Source organism: Eubalaena glacialis, chromosome 14 (assembly GCF_028564815.1).
Source record: "Eubalaena glacialis isolate mEubGla1 chromosome 14, mEubGla1.1.hap2.+ XY, whole genome shotgun sequence".
Lineage (NCBI taxonomy): Eukaryota > Metazoa > Chordata > Mammalia > Artiodactyla > Balaenidae > Eubalaena > Eubalaena glacialis.
The window spans coordinates 21,410,970-21,437,172 of NC_083729.1; the positions used below are offsets into that span (position 1 = coordinate 21,410,970).

General features: G+C 44.3%; 1 protein-coding gene across 2 annotated transcripts in view; it reads left to right on the forward strand.

Annotated features, from left to right (window-relative positions):
* Positions 1 to 428: 428 nt before the first annotated feature.
* The window catches only part of MAPRE3 (microtubule associated protein RP/EB family member 3), a 48,753-nt gene continuing 22,978 nt past the window's right edge, over positions 429 to 26,203 (forward strand). For both annotated transcript variants that reach the window (XM_061210504.1, XM_061210505.1), the window contains exon 1: positions 429 to 603. The gene's annotated coding sequence lies outside the window, so the exon portion shown is untranslated. The remainder of the gene's footprint in view (positions 604 to 26,203) is intronic.

Here is a 26,203-nt window from a genome sequence, read left to right on the forward strand (position 1 = left end):
TTTGTTATAAAGCAGAAACTAACACACTATTGTAAAGCAATTATACTCCAATAAAGATGTTAAAAAAAAAAAAAAAGAATCCGTCATCTGGCTACTATGGAATCAGGTGTAAATGGTTGTTCTTTCTGTGATCAGTTAGGGTGGAGGAATTGTTACCCTGTTGCTAAGGAAAAAGGAAGGGGCTGTTTCCAGTTGCCATGGTGACAAGGTAAGAGCGTTCCCTCGATACCGCCGTAAATTTATGAGGCGGTGTCCTCTCCTTGTTGCTATGGCAACTTAGAGGGACTGTTCTCGTCGTCCCCACCTCCCATCGCAGTTGCTAACACAAGGTGGAAGTAGGGGCTGTCCTTCCCGCTCCAACCAGTTGCCTTGGAGACGGCTGGTGCCCTGGCCCCGCCCCGCTCGGACTGACAGCGGTGGCCGCATCGCGCCTGCGCAGTGCTCTCTTCCCCCGCAGTCTCTGTGCGTTGAAGCCGGAGACCGCGGCGGCCTCTGTTAGGACCCTCCGCCCCAGAGCCGCCGGCCGGAGCCGCAGCCTCAGCCGCAGCGCCCCCGCCGCCTGTCCCCTCCCCCGCCGCCTCCGCCGGAGCCATCTCGCGCACTGTGAGTCCGGGCCGAGGCGACCGACGCCGTGGGGCTGAGTCAGCGGGAGGCCCGGGCCCGAGCTGGGGGAGGGGAACCGAGCTGCCCCCCTCGCCTCCCGACCCGCGCACCCGCCCCCCAACTGCGTCTCCCCCACGCCTGTCTCCCTTCCTCCATCCCTCTCTCCCGGGCTCCCCGCGGCCTCAGCCGTCAGGCCTCCCCGAGCCACTCCCCCTCCCCTTCTCTCCCCACAGACCCACCTTGGGGGTTCTTCCCCGCTGGATGCGGCGCTACCGCACCTCTGCTCTGGACAGATTTTTTCCCCAAAAAACTGCCTCCCGTTCGCCCTTGTCCCTTCTCCTTACTCCTCTTGGGCCTGACATCTCCGGCCTCTCGGGTTTTCCCCAGTGATGTGCCAGAAAAAGAGTGACAAGGGAGAGAGCGAGGGGAAACTGGGGGGAGGGGGGACGTTGTGCCTGCCCAAACGTTGGGGCCTCAGGTTTCCTACCCACACGCTCCTGCCCCGGCTGGCGTGGGGAAGCAGGTCTGGACAGTTCTAACTGGCTGCTAAGAGCTTGTGGGGCTTTCCGAGTAGATTTGCTGGGAAGCGTTCCGCCCCATCATCATTATCAGCTACTGCTTAGTGAGCACTCGCTAGTGCACGGTGGCCTTCTAGTGGGCTGAGCTCTGGCTTTGGCGGGCGCTGTGGAGAGCGACTAGAGAGAGTGGAGGGAGGGGAAGAAAAGGTTGCGTTTGGGAGCTGAAGTTCCTGCGCTTCCAGTGCGTTGTGAATAAGCATCCTGCAGTACTCTTTAACATGCTTTACATCCCCCCGGCCCCCTTCCCTCCCCCCCGCCCCCCCCCCCCGCCCCCCCGCAGTACAACACGGATATAATGGGAGGTTTGGAAACAGGCCTGATACCCGTAGCAAATGCTTACTGTTTGTATATTGAAGGGTTGTGATCTCTGATACCTGTAAATTCCAAGTGGTAACCAACTGGGCAAGAGTGAGTTTTAACATAACATGTGCAGAGCGGAGAAGGAGGAGGAGAACTGAGGTTTCTCTCTGGTGTAGGGCTGAGGCTTGCACCCCCTGTTTCCTGCAGCTGTGTCTCTGTGGGGACTGTCACCTGATAGGGGTTCTAGCATATTTGAACAATTCCCTGGGTTATGTTTGCTACCCATCCACCTGCCCATCGTGCATTCCCTGATCTTGGAATAGAGCAGGATCCCAAACTGTTTTCTTTTTTCAGAAGAAATGGAGCTGAAGTTAGAGTTGGTGCGCACAGCCAGAAGCTGTCTCTTAATAAACGTGCCTCAACTCGAGGGCTCCTAACTACTGTGTGTACCTCATTGCCAACTTCCTTTGATTCTTTTTTTTTGCTTCCAGATTTCAGTGTACTGTTAGAAAATATGTGTAAATATCACCCAGTTAAACTGTAGAAGAGGCTTTGGGTTTTTTTACTTCAGGGTGCAAAAGGCGTAGATGGTTCAGTTCTAAAAATCATGGTGAAGAACCCACAAATTTGGAGTTTCTAGCTTGCAAACAGTGAGAAATAATGATTTTGTGCCTTGACTTTGCTCAATCATGGCCTATTGGCAGCCTCCTCAGAGCCACTCCCCACCCCCATGCCCATCAGATTAGTTTACAGTAGCAAAGACGGCTGTCGCCCTGGTTTTAAACATAGAGATGAAGTTCAGGAAAACTACTGCCCCCATGCAGCAGTGCAGTTTCTTCTGTTTCGAATGCCAGTCTGGGGTTTGGTGGGATGCACCTGCCTGCCGGGCGATGGGAACTGTGGGGCCTGAGAGTTACATTCCTTCTGTGTGGTCCTCTCTGTGTTGCATAGCTCACCGAAATACCCGAGCAGGGCAGGAGCGGACAGCTGTGCTGGAGAGCTACTCCTCCTGGGTTGAGTGTATTTTGGGAATCAGCGATATTACTGGGGTGGAGGGTTGTGAATTAAGAAGCAAGAAAATGTGTCAAGGCTAGACAGATCAGGAGGGTGTGAGTAAAATGTTCCCTTTACAGTTTGCTGTGGGATAGGACATTTCCAGAGCATCACAGTGGTTTTTATATAGGTTAATTTGCCTTTAAAATCCATACCTGTATTTTATGAGATAATGATGGAATGCCTTTTAAACTGCTGCTGTTGGGAAACAGGACTAATACCTGTGTCTTATACGTTGCCTATCTAGTTGTTACTGAGTGTAATTGTTAAGATCAGGGAGAGGGACATGATTTGAACCAAATTAGACCTAAATCTATGTGATCTATGTTGTAGTTTTGTAGCACTATATTTCCTTGATTCTAAGACACACCAGCAATTTACCAGCAGCTTTTAGGTAAACTCATTTAACACTACCAGATCAAAATATATATGTTGAGTCTACGGTGCCTCCTAATTTCAGGAACATTAAAATAGCCAGGAAGCGGCAAGATTTGAAGGAGGGATTTGCGTGTCTTAGAACTGAGAATATATTTATAATATTCCTGGGTACGTGATGATCCTCAGAGTGAGGATGGATTTCCTTAAGTCCTTTCCCTAAGCCAGCCTACTCTGTGGGGTTATGTATGTAAGATGATTGACTGGAGTTAGGCATGGCAGTTGGCTATTGAAGAGAGGAAAGTTCCTATGTGGGAATCCATCCCAAGGCCTTCATATGGTACCCTCCAGAAGCTGAGCCAACTAGCTGGCAGCAAACATCTTATGAGCTATACCTGAATTTAGCCAAGTAACATCTTTCAGAAGCTGAGCAGAAAATGTAGTTTTTCTGAAACAGAATGCATCTGATTTGTTCACAGACATATTTGTAAAGATCCTAAGGCACATGTCCTCCCCCCCCATAGGATGTTAGAAGTGGAGAGGACTTCAGATGGTTCAGTGTTCTCATTTCCAGATTTCAACATGAGACACCAAGAGTTAGTGACTTGCCTGAGGTCACCCAACTAATGTAGAAAGTATGTGAAAACATTTTGTCAACTGTGTACACCATGCAAATTAATGTTGGTAGTTATTAGTGGCTGAGTCAGGATTAGAACCCAGATTGCCAGTCTAGGGCTATTCTACAATACCATGTTACCTCATCCCTCATGTTTAATATTCCAGAGGGTTTTAATAAAAAATAATTTAGTAGTCTGTAATTAGCCCTGTAGACAAGGGCTTTTTTTTGTCTGATTGCAAAGCCAAGTGAAATTGAGTGTCACACTGTCTAATTAAATATTTATTCTTGCCACCTCAAAAATATTTTTTCCCCACGCATTGCATTTCAACTTCAAGGAAGTTTTTCCTTTCTTAAATTTGCATCATCTAACGTAAAGTAAACGCGAAGGTGGGTGTTTGAAGTCTTCGCAACTTCTTATCTGTGAGGCTACTGCTGTATTCCAGGAAGCAAGGTGGAGAGGGCTGAAAGGAGGCCGAGAGGAGGAGCAAACTGAATTATCTTCCAGCTCCCAGAATGTAACCTTCTGTGGTTCCTGGAAGCCATAGAGATTTCTAATCCCTATCCTTGAGAAAGGGAGGTGGTCTGGCCTCTGGAAGCAGACAAACCTGCGTTCAAATCCCAGTCCCACCACTTCCTGACCGTGTGGCCTTGGGTGAGTTATGGAACCTGAGTGCCAGTTTTCTCATCTGCAAGCCTGAAGTGATAACCATCTGTTTTACAGGGTGGTTGGGAGGATTAAGTGAAAGGAAGTATGTAGAGCACCTGCTTAATAAGAGATAGCAACCATTAATTTATATTACTGAAGTATAAAATAAAAAATAATGCTTTCCAAATTTTATCATGACCTAAGTCTATCTTGGCCCCTCAGTTCAGCAACCCCCATCTCCCAGCAGCCCTCTCGGTGTGTTTGACATGCACAGAGGGATTTATCCTGTGAAGACCTGGCACTTGCAGTGCTGTTTCAACTGCCAAAATAGGAGTATATGAACTGCCCCTTTGTCTCCATGTATTCAGCTGACCTGGTTATCTGAAAGGCTGGCAGGGCGGGAGCAGTTGACTAAGAGAGCAGAGACTTCGTGCGTTTGTGTATGTCGTGGTGGCGGTTAGTCCTCCGCTGGGGAGGCCAGTCTGGGGAGTGATCTTAATTTGAAATGGAAAAGCTGCTGAGCTCTCCCTCGTGAGTCAAGCTCGCAATGGCCTTCATTCAGTTCCTCTGCTATTAGAGGTGTAGCTTTAATTGGTGACTGCTCAGATCAGCTCTGCATCTGGGAGATCTAGAGGGCCCAGGAGGGGAGCTATCTGCCTTAGGAGGGAAACCTCCATGCTAGTGAGGAGAGGTAAAGGGAGGTCATTTGGGGTGGCAACGGTTCCAGATGGAGTCAAGGCGGAGACTGCCACGTAATTAGGGAGCCCGGGCAAGCCATTCAGGTGGAACACAAATGAACTTAAATTCCTAAAAATTTCATTTGGAAAGAAAATACTCACAAATAGGCATCTAAAGACTGAAAATTTAAACACAATAGTTTTAACCTCTGGGAAGTGGAATTTGAGTGTGGAGGAGTGAAAAGGACACTCAAAGGAGAACTTTTTTTCATATATAATTCTATCTGTGAATTGTTGTAAGAAACATGTGTGCTTTTGTAATTTAATGAAGACCAATAGAGTTCGTAGTGGTTGTTTTTCAGTAAGTACATTTTGGTGAGCAAGAAGCAGTTGCCTTTACTTGGAGCTGTCAATGCTTGGGGCAGATAGGGTTAGACTGCTTCCTTCAAACAGACCAAGCCAGTTTGCACCAAACCAGGCTCGTAGGTAAGGACAGGACCCTCCAAAGTGGCTGCTTCCTGGCAGCCCAGGATACTTCACTGACCTCCTACCTCACCACCTCTTCCTAGTCTTTTCATTCCCTTCTTGAGAATTGTCCCTTCCTTCTCTTGAACAGTTGAAGTAATCATTGTTATTCTAATAAACTGTTTTAATTTTCAACTATTGATGAAAATGGCATCTGACCAGATGACCTGTATGAAAAATCCGTGCCCCTTACTTAGCATCAAGAGGGCCTGAAGTATAATGGCACCCAGCTGAAATGCTGACCTACTCTGTTATGGTAGCTGCGTTTTAGATCAGATCGGGCTGATAGAGCACAACTTTCCCACAGTGATTTATTAACTGCTTCCCCTAGGAATCACTGATAAACTGACAAAATTATTAAGTATTATTGAGCTTTCATTTTCTCCTAGTTGTGTTTCCTAGCCAGATGTCCTGTTTATTATAGAAAGATGACACACCTATCATTGGACACGTGCTTTGACTTGCTTAACCAAGAGTTAGGATGGGTTATGATGAGTAATCCACATTCCATCACGCAATCTTCCCTTTGGCCAAGAGTACAAATTTGTGTGACAGTTGGCTAAGGTTGGTGAGGCTTCCTGTGGCCAAGTATGGTTTTTGCTCTGTGTAGAGTTGATTGGCTAATACTGGCCTAAGTCCAATATCTTGTTCTCACAAGCATCGTGCCCTACCAACTTTCCTAAACAGGTATAACGTAACATTGGTGTTTTGAGCTCTGGACACATCATTTGCCTGAAGTAAATAAAGATTTGGCCTATCTAAATGTTTTGACTCCATGTAAAATGATTTTTTTCCTGAAACTATTTCCTGTATATAGGAGATACATACCAGTTGTGTGATATGTTTAAAATAACTGAGCAAGAAGCATGACTTCAAATTTGCCAAGTAGTTTTGACAGTATGTATCAAAAACGTTAAAAGGAGCATATGTTTAGATCAGAGATTGCTGTTATAGGAATATTGTGAAAATCAGAGATGTATATAAAAATACCTATACAGTGATTTTTATTAATGCAACATTATTAATTATAGTCATGATTAATAATAATAAATAGTTAAAACAACCAAAAGGATCAATAATTAGGCATTGGTCAGTTCACCTAGATAAAATACTGCACAGGCATCAAAAATCTTGTAGAATATTTTTTGATATCAGAAACTTTTGATATAATCAATGAAAAAAGGATGCAAAATTGTGTGTCAAGAATGGTACCAATTTTATTTTAAAATATATGAAAAGATCCTAGAAGAGCATATGCCAAAACCATAAGTGATTATCTTTAAGTAATGGGATTACTTTTTTTTCTGAGTGCTTTTCAGTGTGTTCCAAACTTTTCTGCATTAAGCAGCTATAACTTTCATTACAAAATTTTTAAACCAGTGATGTATAGTTTCCATGTAGTACAGCAATCGCTAAGAAAATCTCAAGGTATTTAATTTTTTATTATTTTGTTTCACTATGGTCATGATTAAAGGTAAACACTTCTCAAAGGTGTTCCTTTAGATAGTACTTCATTTCTTCTTTGAGAGAGAGCATGCCTGGAGTATTACTGTGTGGGTGTGTGACTTAAAACCGTAGTCTAGAAACTCTCAAGTCCAACCGTCCAAATGAAGTAGTCTCTCTTGACTCAAATGAGATGTAAAAAAAAATTATGAAAAGAAAGTGTCTTACAATATAGTCTTCTTTGCCTCTTAACTTTTGCTGTTTAGATTTATCAGATTTCAGTAAAACCCCGTGTACCACAGGGCTCCATTTGGGTGGGCTTTTTCTCCCCATGTCTTTCCAGATTCTCTGGTGTCCTGGTTCCCCCATGTCTCAGGGGCCTGATTTGAAGCTTTCTCCCTTGTTTTGGTGGTTGTGCACCTATCTGAACTATCTGTTTTGAAAGACTCCACCCAGGCCTGCAGCAGCCTCCTTCCTCCCTTTGCCCTGGCCGTATTCTGTTCCGCCATCAGCTCAGAGGCCCTTTTTCTTCCAGGCGTGGGTGGAGAAGGTTGGGTGGCCACCTGGCAGCAGAAGCCCGCTTCGGGGATGGGCTGGGCGGGTCCCTGGAGCTGCTGACTGTGATGGGAGGGGCTGGCCCGGCGGCTGTCCTCTCATTCATTTTCCCATCCAGGCACTCACTGTGCATCATCTCAGTGGCCTGTCCAGCGGGCTGATACCTGCCCTCTACCAGTGGTGGTGTCGGCCCACCTCTGAGCACCGGGACGTAGAGCTGAGGAACCATGTGGTTTATCACACAGCTCGGCCTGTGCTGCTATATAAATGTTTTCTAAGCAGGGTCTGCCTCTTCTTCCAAGTGATTCTGACTCCCCAGACACCTGTCCCAGACGGGGTGGAGGCCTGCCCTGCCACCTGGGATTATTAGTGAACATGTCTTTGGGTGTGGCTCGCTGGGAACACTCCACCACCTGGAGGGAGTGACTGTGGGAGAAGCATTCACCTTCTCTTGAGGGTGTTGTTGTCCTGGTCACCTGGTAATTTAAATGGTGTTTCCTGCCTGGTAAGAAATGAAATCTCAGCTGCTCTGAGTCAGCAGGATCATAATTGAACTACTGTGTGTTGTGCCATGTGAAAGGGGCAGGCCTTGGACCACTGGATGAAATTAAATATCCCTTCCCATATGGGGAGTGTCTCACTGAAGGCTTATCTCCAGTGGTGTAACATGCACTGTGTAGCTAGACTTTTCTGCAGCACCAGACTCTTGGCAGACAGCCGTCAGCCCCCACTCCCATCCCTGCAGATTATTGCCACTTATCAGGGTCTCTGATTTAGTCTGTGATCTGTCCTGATTTTAGATGGGTAGAGTTCACAGCTGAAAGCTCCCAGTTTGGGCATCCTATTAACACCTTTAAGTGACAGGACCACTGCTAAGTAGAGAGATGTGTTATGCTGGCCCTAAAATAGCAAGGTACAGTGTTTTGAGAGTTGATAACATTTGTATTCCCCAGATAGTATAGTTTCCAGGTTTATAGGTTATTCATATAAATTTGCATATTGTCTTCTTAAGGCCTTATTCTAAGTATACTCTCAATAAGATATCTCCAAGTCCTTTCTGTTTTGTATTCTGAGTCATTTTGGGGTATAAAAGAAATGAGATTCAACCCCTGTCCATGAGAAACTGCAGTCTGGTTTGGAAGATAAGGTGGATGTGTGGAATGATTAGCGTGCATGACGACACTGGGTGTTGATAATACATCTGTGCTGCTTTGTGGTATAAGCCATGGTCTCTGCCCTTAAGGAACTCAGCTAACATTCTGGCAAGAGAATTGGACACAAAATTATATAAATCGCTATCACACAAGGGGGTGGGAACGCCAGCAGTGATGGGAAAGGGTGCTTTGGTAACCCAGGCAGAAGAGTGACCCTGAGTGTGTAAGAGCTGGGGAAGCCTTCAGAGAGGGAAGCATATCGGAGCTGGGTATGCAGGGTAACACAGGATCCCACCCACCAGAGGACAGATGAGTAAGAGAGTTCAGGCAAAAGAAATGAAAAGAACAGCGTATTGTGAGTCACTAGCACTACAGAGTCTAAATTCAAAAAGGGCTCTGAGAGGAAAATAATCATTGTGAACTGGAGTAATCAGAAAAGACTTCACAAAGGAAGCAGACCCTGAACTTGTCCTGAAGACGAGAAGGCTTTGAGTAGACAGGACGCCAGAGAGGGCTTTCCACGAGGCAAGGTGCCGCATCTTGGAAGGAATGACTGGCCAAGGATCATAAGTAGGTCACCTTTACCAGATTGAGGCTGTGAGAGTTTGGACAACATTGGGGACATTAGTCAGAAATTAGGAAGTCGAAGAGACAGTTTGGAGCTAAGTTTTGGTTTAGGCATGGAGAACTAAAGGTGACAGTTGGAGACATCCAAGTCGAGTGATCACAAAAGCCCAGAAGCTGAGGATGAGGTTGGATGGAGCTATGGGTGTGAGAGTCAACAACACAGGAGCGATGGCTTCCCTGAAAGGGGGTTTCTCCAGGGGTCTTGGGTACAGAGCACAAAGACCAGAGCCCCAAGTAGTAAGCTTTGAGAATTGTCCATAATTAGGAAAAAAAGTGAAGCAATGTGGGGAAGTAGGAGGCTTCAGAGCAAGGGAAGAGAGCTTCAGTGCTGCTGGTTTAACTAGACTCAAGGATTCATCCAGAAGAAAATCATGGCAAGGGTGTCACTCCAGTAAAACACTGGAGATGGAAGCCAGATTGGGTAGCGTTAAGCAGGGAACTGGGTACAGCGAAAGTAGAGGCAATAGATAGTCACCAGAGAACGGCAACAGGGAAGGGGAGAAAAGTAGTAACCAGGAGAAGCAGCAGGATCAAACTTTTTTTGTTACAATTCTATTCTTCATCAACAAACATATATAAAATTTTAGTAAGCATGTATTTTTTGTTTATGTAGTTTTTGTGTATTAAAGTGTGCTTCATCTGCAGATTTCTCTATATCAGCATAATCCATAGGTTTGTCACTTCAAATATCCCATTCCCTCTGTGGTATTCCATTATAGTGATACCAAAATGTGCTTAACCATCAATCTATTATTGGGCAATTAGGGTATTTCCAATATTTTGCAAGTGTAAGTATCTCTGCTCTGAGCATCACTGGACAAATTACTTTTTTTTCCTTTTTGGGTTATTTCTTCAGGGGTATATCCTATAAAGCAGAGTTACTGAGGCAAATGGTACAAACAATGCTGGGGTTTTTTTAGTTGAGATATAATTGACATATAACATTATATTGGTTTCAGGTGTGCAAATAATGATTCAATATTTGTATATACTACAAAAAGATCACCACGATAAGTCTAGTTAACGTACATCACCACACATAGTTACAATTTTTTTTGTTATCTTTTAAGATCTGCTCTCTTAGCGACTTTCAAATACATAATACAGTATCATTAACTATAGTCACCATGCTGTACATTATATTCCCCAGGACTTATTTATTTCATAACTGGAAGTTTGTGCCTTTTGACCACCTTCACCCAGTTCCCTCACCCCCACCTCGACCTCTGGCAACCACCGATCTGTTCTCTGTATCTATGAGTTCAGTGTTTTTAGATTTCACATATAAGCGAGATAATACAGTATTTGTCTTTCTCTGTCCAATTTACTTCTTTTAGCATAATGCCCTCAAGGTCAATCCGTGTTGTAAATGGCAGGATTCCCTTCTTTTCTTTGGATGAATAATATTCCGTTCTGTATATATACCACATTTTCTTTATCCGTTCATCCACTGATGGACACTTGGATTGTTTCCATATTGTTGTTGTTTTAATAGCCTTATTATACATTGTTCTCCATGGTGATCCAACCAACTTACAATCAGAGTAAGAGTTTAGTATTGACTTGGAATGATTTCTGATAATAGGGAGACATGAGCATGTTTGATGGTGGAAAGGAAAAGGAGTTATTTGAGGAAAATAATCCACATACAAGAGAGAAAGCAAGCAAATAGGAATGATCTTGAGAACACCAGGGAAGGGATAACTTTGCAGGAGACGGAAGGACTCCCTTCCTCTGAGACTGATAGGAGGAGAGTGTATAGCTCTTTGTACCCCTGACTTGCAGGGTGAAGTCCAGGGGAGATGACTGGAGTTCCTACTAATAAAAGACCTTTTCCTTAGTGAGACAGAGCCAAGGCTGCTTGCTGAGGTGGGAGGGCGAGGTCCTGAAGGTCTGAATTAACCACTGTGAGAAATGAGCCTGGGCGTTTGAGAGGTGAATGAAAGTCTTGTTGTGCAAGGGTGAAGGCTGAGTTGGACCCATGAATTCCTAAGGGCTAAGTCTCTGAAGTCCTCCAGCCTGGAGAAGCAGCAGTAAGTGCGGCAGCACGAGGATGGGGGTGGCTTAGCATGCTCGGGGAAAGGTTTCTGGGGAGGCAGAGTTTGAGATGGCAGTGAAGCAGCTGGCCCTAAGGTCAGAGGTGGAAGGAAGCAGTGCAAATCTAAGACAGGCACTGGTTGTCAGCAGAATGAGGGGGAAAGTAATTACAGGCTCCAGTGAGAACAGAAAAGGGGTTTGGAAGGTGAGCGATGAGCCGTGAGGAGATTTTTGACAGAGGAAGATTTTAATTTTAAGAGACTGTTTTTACTTTTTAATATTCACCTTTGTAGAATGTTTGGGGGCGTTTTTGTTGTTGTTTTTTGTTGTTGTTGTTTCTTCCCTTAACATGGGCACGTATTACCAGCAACATTTTTGTAGCTAAAATCTGGTGTAGAGCTGTGCTTCCAGGGTGTGGCAGGATTACCTCTGAGGTTGATGGAGGAGAAATGAAGATGGAGGAGCTTCACAGAGTCCGGCTTGATAAGGGGCTTGCACCGTGAGGTGTCTTTGCTTTCAGCCATTGCTCCTGTGGTCACAGCTTGTCGCTACGGAGTGGCACCCAACCACCAGCCCTTATCCACCCACATGGTTTTAGTGTTTAAAACCTGAGCAGGCTGACCTTCCCTAGGCTCGGCAGTCATATTTTCGATGTACTGTTGTGTGGGTCTGGCTGTTTCCAACTCTGCCCGGGAACCCTACCGAGTCATTCCTCTCTGGCCTCTGTCTGTGAAGGTTCTTCCTCCAGGCAGATACAGCCCCTTGCCAGGGACACAGTTTTGTGAGTGGACTGTGGGTTCCATTTCAGCCTCACCCATCCCCTCCCTGGGTGCTTTGTGCAGTGTACAAACTGTACAACTGTATATAGCAGCCCTGTTTCTCTCTTGCCTGTTTTGAAACTTGGCCTAAGGCCCTTGCCTCCTGTGACCACTCTCCTTCTCATGTCTTCCTAGATCATCCACTTTGACCCTGACTCTGACTGACACCCTTGGTTGTGGCCTCTATTCCACTTGCCATATTCACATTACCATCATACCGCACAACTAAAGCCCTTTACACAGCTGACCATGCACAGCAGTCACAGGGGCCAAACAGGGAACTGAGCAAGGTGGAAACACGTGGAAAGGGAGTGCCAGCATCAACACAGGGACGTGGAAAAGCCAGGGCCAGCGCTCTGCATCCTTTCCAGGGCCTTCAGCTGAGTCTAAACCTTGCCTGGACATTTTGTAAATGGTGTTTCATTAAAGCCAGGACTAAGCAGGAGTATGGCTCCCAGCCAGTCCCTACCAGGAAGGAACAAACAGCTCGCCAGTGCAGGCCTCAAGCCAGGTGGGGTAGGCACTAAGGTGCATTGTTTTGCATGGAGAATTAAACGGGCCCTTTGTAAACATGGCCCCCTGCCGTTGCTCTTTCCTCTTGCCTCCTAGTCAGCCTAGGTCTAAATAATTAGCCCTTGGCCCATCAGTAGCAAAAAGAAGAGGAAGACTAAACTAATAGGCTGCAGTACGCTTAAGAACCTTGAACTCGGAGTTAGGAGACGTGGGCTTAGAGTTATACGACCTTGAACAAGGCGCATCTCTTCCTTGATCCCCACTTTCCTTTTCTATTAAATGAGGGGTCTTTGCATATGCTGTTCCCTCTGTCTGGAGCATTCTTTCCCGGCCTTTTTAGGCCGAGTCTCCGTAACCTCACTGTGTCTTGGCCTAAATGTCATTCCCTAGGGGAGCGTGTTCTGTGACCTTCATCCCCACTCCACTCCAGGTTGGGGACCCCATGACAGCGTTTTTCAAATGGTAGATTACAACCACTAATTGGTTGTGAGACCAGTTCATTGGGTTGTAACCAGCATTTTCTAAATGAAAAGACCAGGGAATTCCCTGGTGGTCCAGTGGTTAGGACTTCGTGCTTCCACTGCAGGGGGCACAGGTTCAATTCCTGGTCGGGGATCCCGCAAGCCATGCGGTACGGCCAAAAAAAAAAACAAATAAAAAGACCAGAAAATATCAGAGGGCATCACTCATAGTAAGAGTAAGAATTGTTTAATGGAACTTTTGTTTTATTATCTATGTCTGGGTGTGTGTATTTGTGTATGTATTGGATTGAATATAAAATGTATCTTTCACTAAGAGGCAGAAAGCCATTGCTTTCAAAACACCCTAGTTGTATATGTTTACTCTACAGCACTTAATATGATTATAATTACGTAGTTATTTGTATGATTTTATTACTGCTTACCTATTTCACTAGGTAACAGGCTTCATGAATCAAGGATCAAGACTGACTGACTCATCCATATAAGACCTAGAAATTGTTGAGGCTCAGCAAATAATTGCTGAACGAGTGGATTTCTGAGGGGTACTTTGTTGCTGTCGGTCCTTAGTTCTGTGAGGCAGTTCCTAGGAGTGAGTAGATAGTGGCTGCAATAATGAACCAAAAGCCCTCACATTCGTCCCTACTGGACAAAAGTAACAGAAAGAGCCGTTCTTGGACCTCTCGGTATCCACGTTAGGAAGGAGTGGCACCGGAAACCGGGAAGGCCAAACCAGCTCCCCTGAGAGGGAGAAGGGAAGAAGAGGACAGATACCACCACCCTATTCAGTAAGGCCTCACTTGGGCAGAGGTACCTTTCCAGTAACAGAAAGACAGGACGTTCAGAGACCAAACCCTCCACGTAATCTGTGCTCACATAAAGACAAAGGCGACTTGCCTAGTGTAAGCTCTCCCAAGGGCCCATCTCCCACTCTCCTGGGTATGGGCGACCAGCCCTTGACCCAGGAGTCCCCTGGGTTCCCAGGATAGACTTCAGAACTCCTCTTCCTCCTGTAGCACCCTCACCCCGCCCCCCAACACTTCCAGAGAACTGATCTGCTTCTTGAGGCATCTTTCCGAACCTAGCCAGCCTCACAACAGGTAGAATCAGTACCCTGCGCCTTCCCAGACGTGACAAGCCTCTGACTGTAGCCCAGAGGACTTCCCATGGCCTGGAAGGCTCCATTAGCAAGACCCAGCCAGGCACTGCTTTGGCCCAGAGCTGTTCTGGGATGTGCTAAAGATCGTAACTCAAGAGGACTTTGTTTCCGAGGCCCTCTTGAGGGCCTTGGGAACCCAGTGATAACACAGGCCCTGTGAGGAGTACTTAAGGAGGTCCAATTTGCTGCTTCATCTTCAGAGTTCATCATCTGAACTCAGATGGTTCTGGCAGCGTCTAGCTGTTCTGTGGAAATCAGCATCTATCTGTTCTGTGGAAATTATGTTACTTCCTGCCTGGAGCAGATGACCTCTTTGGGAGGGATGAGGGGATAGTAACTAGTTGTTTTAGAGCTCCTAGAACTGTTTAGTTTTCTGGCATTGACAACCCCTTCTAAAAGTCTCTCCCAAGAGGCTGCCAATCGGCTTCCTTAGGAAGCTTTCTCAGGCACCTGAGCCGCCCTTGGTGGTTGAGGGCAGCAGGCGAGCTAAGAGAAATAACCGAGAAGCCTTTGACTACAGGTTGTCCCTAAACAGCAGCCGCCTCTCACCTCTGGTCCTTCTCCCCGTGTTGGAGATATAGGGTTTGGAAAAGGATTCTTCAGAGAGCTGCCGAGTCCTGTTATTCCTCTGAAGAACACTCGAGAATTTTTGTATCACTTGTTTCATTCACACCCTAATAATCCATGCGTCCTAATTTGTATCCATACATTAGCTTTCCTATGAATTAAAAAAAAAATTATTCTCAAAAATCACTATTACTTAGCCCATATTTCAGAAAAATTTCTTAGAGCAATGTGCGTTTAACTAATGCCTTTAGTGTATAGTAGTCATCAAAAAAACATTTTTTGGATAACAAATGTAAGTCAAAATTGCCTTTACAATATTTTAAAATTAAAACATTACAGAAATGCATAATGTAGAAAGTAGAAGTCTTCCATAACCTTGTCCCCCAAGGAGAAATCAGTGCCACAATTTTGTTGAATATTCCAGCTTTTTTTCTACATACATACTCTAACATATTTATTATTTCTTTCTAAAAACATGAGATCCTACTATTTTTCATTTATAGAAAAAATGGAAAAGATAAAAAAAAGTAAACAAGGAAATTAAAGCCATTGTAATTCCACCACTCAAACAATAGTGGCATCAAGGGGTGGCCACGGTGGGCTTTAGTACTGCCCCCTTGCAGAGCCGCCCAGGTGAACCTATAGTCCAAATACAAATGTGTGCTGGTTCTGCAAACACAGTTTCAAGACTCTCTTCTGTCTCCCTCTTCCCACTAGATTACCAGCCCCAAGCCCCGCCATTCTCAAAACCTGTTGCCACCACTGTTGTTTACTACGGTGAATGCATTGCTACATTTTCTTCCAGTTTTTAATTACATTAAAATCCTGTCCACTTACAATGTTTCCAGTAGTCATGTTCAAGAACCAGTGCAAGATACACGTGGAAAGCACTTTCCATTGTCCCAGGTATCATCATATTTGGTTTTGTCCCCAGTAGCACTATTTCCAAGACACTGAAATAACGTCAGGGAACTTTGTTTTGAACTCATCCCTGGAAGATGCTTTCACTGTGCTAGTGAAGAAGCTGAAACATAGGGCCAGTGACTTGTTTAAGCAGAATAAAACTCTGCCTCAGCTAGACTTACCTACAGATGTCTAAATGTGTCAGGATTACTAGCTGAATTGCCTAAATTCACTGAAACACTGAAGGAGTAGAAGGGGCATTCCCAGGTTCTGAATTCTTCCTTCCCCAGCCTGGTTATCAGCTGCTTAGAACGATTTAGATAGACGTGCTTCAGCCCTGAGAGAGGTTAGGATATGTGCTGTTGAAACTCTTTTCTTCCCTTTGGGGAAGGATGTTGGCTCTTCCTCCGAGTCAGTCCAAATTCCACCTGGGCCATCCTCCCAGCTCATGAGATGTTTCAAAGTATTCTAGTTCTAGGTTCTCTTCTGTACATCTCATTTCTCCATGTTCTGACAGTGTGTATCTGAGCAGGTGAAGCTATCCTCATAGAAGTAACATGGCAGAGGTAGGCTCCACCACCTCAGGTCTGGCCTAGGCCAGTGCCAAGGTCACAGAACAACCAGCATAACCCAGAGCCATCTCCACAGAGTAGGAGAACAAAGAGGGACTCTTCAGCTTAGAGAATCCAAGTGAGAGGAGATATGATCAGTCTGCGTATTAGTTTCCTATTGCTGCTGTAACAGATTACCATGAACGTAGTTGCTTAGAACAATGTAAATCTATTATCTTACAGTTCTGGGGGTCTGAAATAGGTATAATGGGCCAAACGGTGTCTCCCCAAGTCCTAATCCTCAAAACCTGTGAATATTACCTTATACGACAAAAGGTGTGATTAAGAATCTTGAAAGGGGGTGCTTACCCTGGATTATCTGGGTGGGCCCTAGATTCAGTCATAGGTATCCTTATAAGTGGGAGATGGAGGCAGTTTTGAGAGAGAAGAGGAGGAGACAGTGTGACCACAGAGGCAGAGATTGGAGTGATGTGGTCACAAGCCGAGGAATGCCTGGAGCCACCAGAAACTAGAAGAGGCAAAGAACAGATTCCCCCCAGAGCCTGCAAAGGGAGTGCAGCCCAGCTGACACCTTGATTTTGGACTTCTGACCTCCAGAACAGTGAGAGAATAAATTTCTGTTCTTTTAAGCTATCCAACGTGTGGCAATTTGCTACAGCAGCCCTAGGAAACTAATGCAGTGGGTTAAAAATCAAGGTGTTGGCAAGGCTGTGTTCCTTCTGGAGGCTCTAGGAGAAGATCCTTTCCTCGCCTTTTCCAGCTTCTAGAGGCTGCCTGTATTCCTTGGCTTGTGGCCCTGCATCACTCCGACCTTGGCTGCCATCATCACATCTTCTCTCTTACCCCTTCCTTCCCCCCTATAAGGACCCCTGTGATTATGTTAGGGCCACCTGGATAATCCAGACTAATCTTCCCATCACAAAATCCTTAACTTAATTACATCTGCAAAGCCTCTTTTGCCACTTAAGGTAACATTCACAGGTTCCAGGGATTAGGACAAGGACATTTTGTTGGGGCCTACCACAGTCTGCAAATCCTAAAGGGTGTGGGTAAGAATGATGGATCTGTTTACCACATCCCTGAGTGTTCAAATTAGATGCTACTCCCTGAAGTGAGAAAGGCAGTATCAAAGGAAACACGTCTTTTGCAGAGGTAGTAAACATGGAATGCATTACACTCACAGGTTCTTCTAGGCAGAAAATGGTAATAAATAAATAAATAAATTTTTTAAAGAGATGGGGTATGAATGTGAGCTAGGCAAGGTGAAGTTCTCCCTTTAAGCTTTCGAGGTGATGACGTGGCGGGAGTGTCTCCTACAGCCTTCACCTTTGGTACTTACCAAGCAGCCTAGCTGAATGGGTCTGTAAGGGCATTTCATGCAGCCATCAGTCATAGAACTGTTGCCCTGTGGAGACACAGCCTCTTGGAGATGAGCCAAAGGATGAGTCACAAGAAGTGTACATGGTACTGAGGTTAGAGGTAATGGGACAAGTTCATTGTAATGGCTTGGGGAGTTCAGCGTACAGGGCATGTGGGAGATGTTATGGCTCCATCGTAAAAGATGGAAGTGGTTCATGGGAGTGTTGGTCAGAAGGGAGAGTGAGAAGCTGAAGATCCACCGTTTGAAACATATTTCCATCTAGAGGGGTCAGTACTCAAGAGAGAGCAGCCCAGTAATAGTTGCTCTTGAAGGCAGGTGGAATTACTCGAGGCAGTCTGAGCGTACATCAAGACCATCAAAAGCAGAGTTCCCATTCTGCTCCTACCTGCCTCTCTGACTCTGGGAAATAATTATTTCTTCCTCAGAAGTGAATAAAACTTCCTACTTGGAGAGGATGATAAGTCATTAATTATTCATGTTTATTTTCATATTTACAGACGAAAGGCATGCTGACTTCAAAGAAGCAGAGTTAGGACAGGGGGAAGAGAATTAATTCTCAACATTAAAATTATCTACTAGAAAACACTCAAGGCCTATTTTGAAAAGGTTTTTCATGATTGAATATAAAGCTGGAGAATCTTAAAAGGAGATTTGACAACCAATAAAGGGATCAGAGAATAGTCCGTTAGGGCAGAAATGTTTGTGTTCCTAACCACTCAAACTCATTTCTAGGACAAGGCATTAGACAAAGGTGTCCTACATGCTTGTGAAACACGATGAGAAGTTATGGTGAGTGCTTTGGAGCCTCGCCAGATAATTAATGGCTTAATTCTGCTTCAGCTCCTCTCTTCATAACACAAAGGTCTGAGACTCCAATTAATGAATTTCACTTTAAAAAGAAGCAGCTTATTGGATACATGCTCTAGTTTAGAGCATGAAGCTCAAGGTAGGGGACAAAAAAGAACCCATCATCCTAGGGCCACCTCTCTATAGACCACACTACTCTCCTCTCCTAGGCAGACGGACCGGCTGGAGGCCAGGTTCTAACTGCCAGTGCCATTGTTACATGGTGTGTCTCTTGGCTCACTGGTCTGAGCAGCACATCAGGAAACACCCACTAAGCTCCGGAGGCCCTGGGCAGCCCCTACTTGGTACTGGTTGTTACCAGGGGAGAAATGGGTCGTCTCTGCTGTGAGCTGGATACTGTGCAGGATGCTTTCCACATACTGCCTCGATTAATGAGAAAAGTGATCCAAAGTCTGTAATTCAGGGGAAGGGACAATAATATCATGAACAGGATGAAAGGCAGGTTTGAATTCTGTTCTTAGCTTCCGTGTTCACTCACCATGGTAGAAAATTGAGTTCCCCAGTGCCTCTATTTATTCTTCTATAAAATGAGGTTATTACCTGTTCCCATTGCCCAACCATGATGTCAACATTGGGAATACTTTGAACTTCTCAGATGAAAGATGATATAAAACTACAAAGTGAAAAGTTGGTGTAGGAGAGGATGCTAGAAACTGAGAATGAAACGGCCAAGTGAGAGTGAAATGTAAGGATGCCAGGATTTTCTCCTGTGCCACCATGGGGGCTTTCTGGGCCTTCATTTGCCTTGCTTGTCTTATGGAGGATGGTGTGAATCCACACTATCATAGAAGGGGAGACAGACTAGTGTATTGGTAAGAGCAAAGACTTTGGGTTCACCAACCTACTGAGTCTCAAGGTAGGAGACAGCACAGCTAGTTTTAAGAAACTCCCAAGGTGATTCTGATGCACGCCAAAGTTCGAGGAACACTGTGTTCCAGACTGCTGATGGTCCTCAAAGACACTGTGTGTTTCCACACCTCTCACGCGCACTCAGGCTGTCCCCACTCCCTTCCTTCATCACAAGCATCGTCTCCTGGCTTTTCTTACTATGATGAACTCCAGTTCTTCTCTCAAGGCCAGATCACATACCACCTTTTGCCCAAAACTTTCCCTAACCTTTTCAGAGAAATTAATTGTTCTTGGGTACAAAAGACTATGCAACCATCAGAGAATGAGGTGAATCTCTGTACACTGCATGGAAAAGTAACCATGATATTTTTAAAGGGAAAAATGGTCATAGAATATTTATATTTTCTTTAAACAATGGAACAAATATGTGTATACATAGTTTGAGTATGTATATTAAAAGATCTGAAGAATACACATACCTGATACCAGGAAACTTTTTTATTTTATACACATCTATATTATTTGAATTTCAATACGACTTTTTTACTTATTCAAATTCAATAACAAAGTGATTACCAAGAGAGTAATTGCTCAAATAATTACCAGGGAAGAATGGATTGATTTTATAGCCCTTGTATGTGTCATCATTCTGTGTGTCTCTCTCCGTGGTTCAGCTATGAGCTCCTTGATGGCAGGGGCCTCGTCCTGTTCATCTGCCTGTCACCAGTGCCCCACACTGTCCCTGACACATGGTGGATGCACAGTGTGTACTTAATGAATTTAGAAGATCTAAAACAGAGTCCGGGGAGGCTTGGTTGATCAGCCCCAGGACCATACATATGAAAATTTATTTCCTGTCCTTCACCACCACCACCAACCCACACACATTCTTCCTTTGTGCCAACTTCCTACGAAAAACTGGATGTGTATAATTGTTTAACCTCATGATTTGGGGAAATCAGAAACTGTTATTCCTTCTGCAATTAAGGGAGAAGAATAAATGAGATATGTTCATATTTATTATATTTACATCTAAAAACTACAGCAATGCTTTTTGTCCAAAAAAGATTTTAAAGTCATATTTTATGGGAAGCAAGACACTCATTCTCACTGAGTAATGTTCTCAGATTTTTTTTTAAATACTAACCTATTCTCGAAGTTGTGGATGGATTGTTTGAGGGGAAGAGAAAACAGATCACTCAACAAACATTAAGCACCTACTTTGCACCATGCTTTAGAATTAAAAATACAAATGTAAGACACTGCCCTTGCCCTGAATTCATGTTGTAGTTTTAATACACTCTGCTATAATCACTTGGTGCGTATGGATGTGACTCCCTGCCCAGTGAAACGGCAGGTTGAAGACCAGCTGCCGAGCCCTCTGCCCCCTTCTCAGCCTTACCAACACTGATGCTTGCTAGATTTAGGAAATAGGGCAGTTCTGATCCTTTGTCCTACTAGTGTAGGCCCAGCTTGGTCTTGGCCACTGGTTGGGTCTGAAAGTTCATGCTTAGCAGGAAAGCCAGAACTATAATGGACACCTCAAGAGCCATGTTCTCCTGAGTAGAGAGTGGGCTTTTCCCACAAGACAGAAGCTTATTGAGAATATTGACTTTAAGGAATGCTTCCAGGATACCTCAGGATTTGGCTAGAGCCCTAATCTTTGTAGGTGGGAGCTGTCCAACATTTCAGCATACTTTTGCATCGGCCCGCTTTGAAAGAGGTGTATTGACGATCTGGCTGTTTTGACTGTTTTGTGCCATATTCTAAGGGAAATGACACAGTTCAGGATCTAGCCTCTCAGGTCTTTAGATCTGATACTTTAATGATCAACTCTACTTAAGGTCACTGAGCCCTGAGAAAACCGACTTATATTTATTTGCTCAGGCACATTTGTACCAGAAAGTACATTTAATACAACAAGGGATATACTTCTTCCCTATACGGTGCCTTGAAAATCAGAAAAGCGATCAGAGCTTGCTCTGTGAGCATAAAATCAGAGCAAATAGAGTTGTAAGATGTTAATAAATGATATATCATCACACTCTGGTCAAGCTTAATTAATTCTCCCCTCTCCACTAGAAAAGGCACTGTCCTAGTGACTAGAATGCCAATGTCAACTAAACAGAGTGCCACTCCTTGGATAATGTTAAAATTGCACTAACATAGTTTTACTTTCCAGGCATTTTTTTTTTCTAGGTCCCACAATAACCACGCCTCTGTTTATTATTACCTTTAAAACCAGATTCTACATAATGGCATGTGACAGTTTTTCTAAGTTTGTAGCTTATTTTGCATTGATAAAGGTGCTGCCTTGTGACCTCTAGGGAGATGTATTTGTCTTGTTTACAATATCTCCAAGTCACACTATTCCTCATGATAGGTAATCCTGTCTATACCATGTAGATACTTGTTAGCAGGGATCAGTAGACATTTTCTGTAAGGGCCAGTATTTTACACTTCGCCACCTGCACAGTCTCAGTCAAGACTATTCAGTTCTGCTGTTATAATATGAAAGCAGCCACAGACAATATGTAAATGAGTGAGTGAGTGTGGTTGTCTTCTGATAAAACTTTGTTTACAAGAAAAGGGAGCTCTATGTATAAAACTGATAACTAATAAGAACCTGCTGTATAAAAAAATAAAATAAAATTCAAATACTAAAAAAAGGGAGCTCTAGCTCATAATTGCTGACCCCTACTTATTAGTCATAATTGCAGAGGGGGCTCGTTTTTGTCCTTTCCAGACTTTACTTCAATCATCTTTTATCAGAAATATTAATATGATGCTTAAGTCTTCAAAAGAGGTTTTTACTCTCCCCTAAGAGGACCAGGAATCCTTAGAGAAATGGCTTGTTCCAAGATGGAGGCAGGAGAAGTGCAAGTTAAGCCTGGAGCATCTTTTTACACCAGAAAGTAAGGAACTTCTCCAAGAATGTTGGGGATGTGTCATAAAAGACATAGGAACCGGCTGAAAGGGGCTCCCAATGGCCAATACTGGGACAGTTTGAGCATCCAAATAAATGATAGTAATATATTATAGCCCATTGAATAAAATAATCTGTGAGTTTATACTGATCTAAAGAGATAAATGAAAAATAAATGGAGGCGGAATGATGGGGTTAATGATGGTGTTAGGAGAAAAAAGTGGTCCTCAAACAGGTTGGAGGGCAAATAAGAATCACTTGGCGAGCTTTTCCACATACCTGAGCCTCTTTCTAGAGAGGGGTGTGTGTGTGTGTGTGTGTGTGTGTGTGTGTTGGAAAAGCTCTCTCTGGGAGACACTGCTGAGCCTTCCCTGTTTGGAGACCACCGATGTTTGGGCCGTAGAGGACAACGGGAAGACAGCAGATGGGAGTATTGTATCTTGAGTTTGCTTGGCCCATTCATGCCTGTCCATCGTGTCTATTCCTTCTGTTATCCTTATCAGAGTGTTTGGTCTTCTTGGAAGCTGGTGGGTCCAAAAAGTGGAGCTCTTGCATCTGGGGTCCTTGAGCAGCCATGAGAAATAGATGAGACATTAGGAGACTGAGGTTTCCTTAACTAGTAGAGACCACCACCTATAATGTTTCCTTTTTAAGCTCTTCACCCGAGGAACAGAAAATACCTGGAAGAAAAGTATCTAGTGAAGAATTAGTTCTTACTTTCCAATGAATTTTCAGGAGGGAAAAGGCAAGCCCACTAGCAGACAAATTAAAGTTGTGAAGTGAACATTTAAAACATTTTTTATTGTGAACAATAGCTACGTGGGACCAAAATGTATAATACATGATATGTGATCCCTGACTTCAAGGCACATATGTTTGGGAAGATATTGGGAAAAAATTAAATGACAATATAAAGGATAGATTGGTACCTTAAATGTTGTGTGGCAGGCCACATATATACTTAATCACCAAATGAATTATGTAAACTCATAAAATTCATTAAATATAGAGGGATAAGGAATTGCCAAAGGCTAGAGTGGTTAGAGAAGACAGAGTAATACAATCAGCATCTATTGGAAGGGACCTTAAGAGGTCACCTAAAAATAAAAGCTCACCTAGTCCAGCCTTCACTCTGGTTCTTGACCTCACTAGACATCCCCAAAGGGTGTCATCCAGCTTCAAAACTTGCCATGATGGGACCTTACCCCTTTCTGGGGTAGCCATGCTGCCTTTAGCTCCACTGGAAAAATTTTTCTTCAATTGGTCAAAATCTGTCTTTTTGTACCTCCAGCACTTTGGTCACAATTACATCCCTTGTGGCCACAGAGAAGTCTAATTCTTAGTCTTCCCCTGGTAGCTCTTCAAGTCATTACAGATAGTTCTTGGATCAGCCTGAGTTTTTCTTCCATCTCTAAACTAAACCCCCAGTTTCTCCATCAGATCCTCACATGACCTGGATTTGAGTATATTCACTGCATCCACTATCATGGTGACTCTCCTTCAAACATACCCCTGCTCGTGAATGTTATTCTAAAAGTTTGCTTCCCAGAACTGAATTCAGTATTCCAGGTGTGGTCTGACAAGCCCAGAAGGGAGCAATACTTTTTTCATTCTAGAAGAAGGACTTTATAACCAGATATCTGGCTTCAAATCAGTTCTGTTCCTACCAGCTATGTTACCTCAGGCAAGTTACTTAAGCTCTCTGAGCCTCAGTTTAGTTCTACTAATATCTGAGAACATACCATGTGCTGGGCACCATACTAGGGATGCAGAGACTTAATCCCAGCCCTCAAGAAGTTCATAGTGAAGTGGAAGAAAAAGATATGATAAGTACTGTCTATGTTAGAAGTACACCCACACGTATTACAGAAACACCTAGAAGGCCAATCTAACTCAGCCCAGCGGAAGGGGGTGAGAATCAGGGAATTGACACTTGAGATGAATCTGGAGGTTAGGCTGGCATTTTCCAGGTGAAGATCAGTGGCAAGGAAGGGAAGGCATTTCCAACAGAAGAAAAGTACGAACAAAAAGCGCCAAAGTCTGACTCAGCCTGGTATGGTGTCTTAGAGCTGGAACGTAGAGTGGGAAGGGGACATGATGGTGGGAAGGGAGGCTGGAGAGGCAGACAGGTGCCCGTCATGGGGAACGTGATGGAGGGCAAGGGAAGACATCGAATCTGGGGTTGCTTTAATGCTAGTCTGCAAAGTAGTGGGTATGAAGCCCAGAAAATGGAGCTGATGATACCCTTAGCCCAGTCATACTCCCCATGTTGTGAGGAGTAATTGAGGTAAATAAAATGCACAGTAGGGTCAGGGCCATGACGGGCTCAGTCAGTGGGGTCCTCTTCCCCAGCCTCTGCCACTGTTGCCTTTTGTCAGCCCCATCCCAGTGGCAACTCACACGGAGCTCCCATCAGTTCAAACCCCTTAAGTGTTTGCAGATCCTTAGGTCCCCTGCCACATTGCTTCCTTCCATTTGGTTTTCAAGATCCAAATGTAGAACCTCATGTGTATTTCTTTTGAATGGTTTAGCCCCTTGCCATAGGCCGTCACAGCAACCTGGTATCCTGATTCCGTCAGCCAGTGGTTGCGGAAGTGGTGGAACGTGAGCCTCATCTTAAAAGGAAGAAGGCATCCAGGTATGAGTCAGGACTGGCAGGGCTTCAGTATTAGGAAGAGTGGCGGCAGGAGAGCACCAATCTGAGGCTGAGGGTCTAAGGAATGGAGAAGCCAAAGGAAAGAACAGGAGGGAAGGAGTGGAGTGAAATTGTGAACACCAGCGCAAGAAGTTTAGTCTCTATCCTATAGACTCTATATAGGTGTAAAGGGCCACTGGAGGTTTGGTGTGGGGGGAGGCAGGGATTCAAAGCGGTGTTTTTAGAAAGTTTGTCCTGCAATGAGGGGTAAGAAAGTTTAAAGGAGACTAGAGTCAGGAATACCGTCAAGTCACAAAGTGACAATTTGGACAAGGAGGATGTCAGTGAGAATGGAAGGGATGAGATGGATGAGAAAAATCAGTGACTTGACAACTTGGCCAAAATGGGAGAGGTAGGATTAGATCCAAATACATGCACTTTTAATGTGGCATTTTATGGATCCTTGCATCTTGGTGTATAACACAGATTTAAATTCTAATATTTTACCATAAAACATTTGTTTCCACATTATCATTAATTAATGTTACCATCTCAATTTTGAATACATTTATCAATATTTTAAAACTGCAGTTTGGAAGGAAAACTTAGTTTTCCAAACTACTAATTTTTCTGCCAATTCTCAGTTGTTGGTTCTTTAAAATAAAGATTCTATAAGACCTTAATTTTTTAGATGCAAGTAACACATTTCTACTTACTTATATGGATGACTGATTTTACACGTAAGTGTGAGTGTTTGTGCTTTATCCAGATAACAAAACAATAAAAAAATGTGCTTCAGTGATATCAAGCAAGCATTTGCCGGGAGTGTACTGTGAGCCAGGTGTTAGAAGATTCTTGGGAGTCTAAAGACATGGTTCCTGCTCAGGGAGCTCACTGCTGAGCAAGGGCAAGAAGCCTGTGAGCAGATAAATACAGGGCAGGGTCATGTGAAAGATGACAGAAGTACAGGTACAAGGCTGTGCAAGTCCATCGTGTCCTTGTTATACCATGGCCAGGTAAGGCAGGAGGATGGAATGGAAAGAGGAACAAGGGAAGAAGAGAAAGGACAAGAGTGAAAGACTTAAAAACAGGGAGGGAGAAGAGCAAGGAAGGACAGAGATAAGTATAAGAAAAATAACTTACCCTTTGTTACACTTTATACTGTACAAAGTACTTTTAGATAGGTTATCTCATTTGATTCTGCCAAGAAGCTTAGGAGAGAGCAAGAAATGAGACGGCATTGGGGGATGTGAAGCAAGACCCACAGTGGAGAGGAGAGAGAGATGCACTCAGGAGTGCTCAGAGCCCCTTGCGGCCTCCTGGGCCATGCCTGAGGATAGTG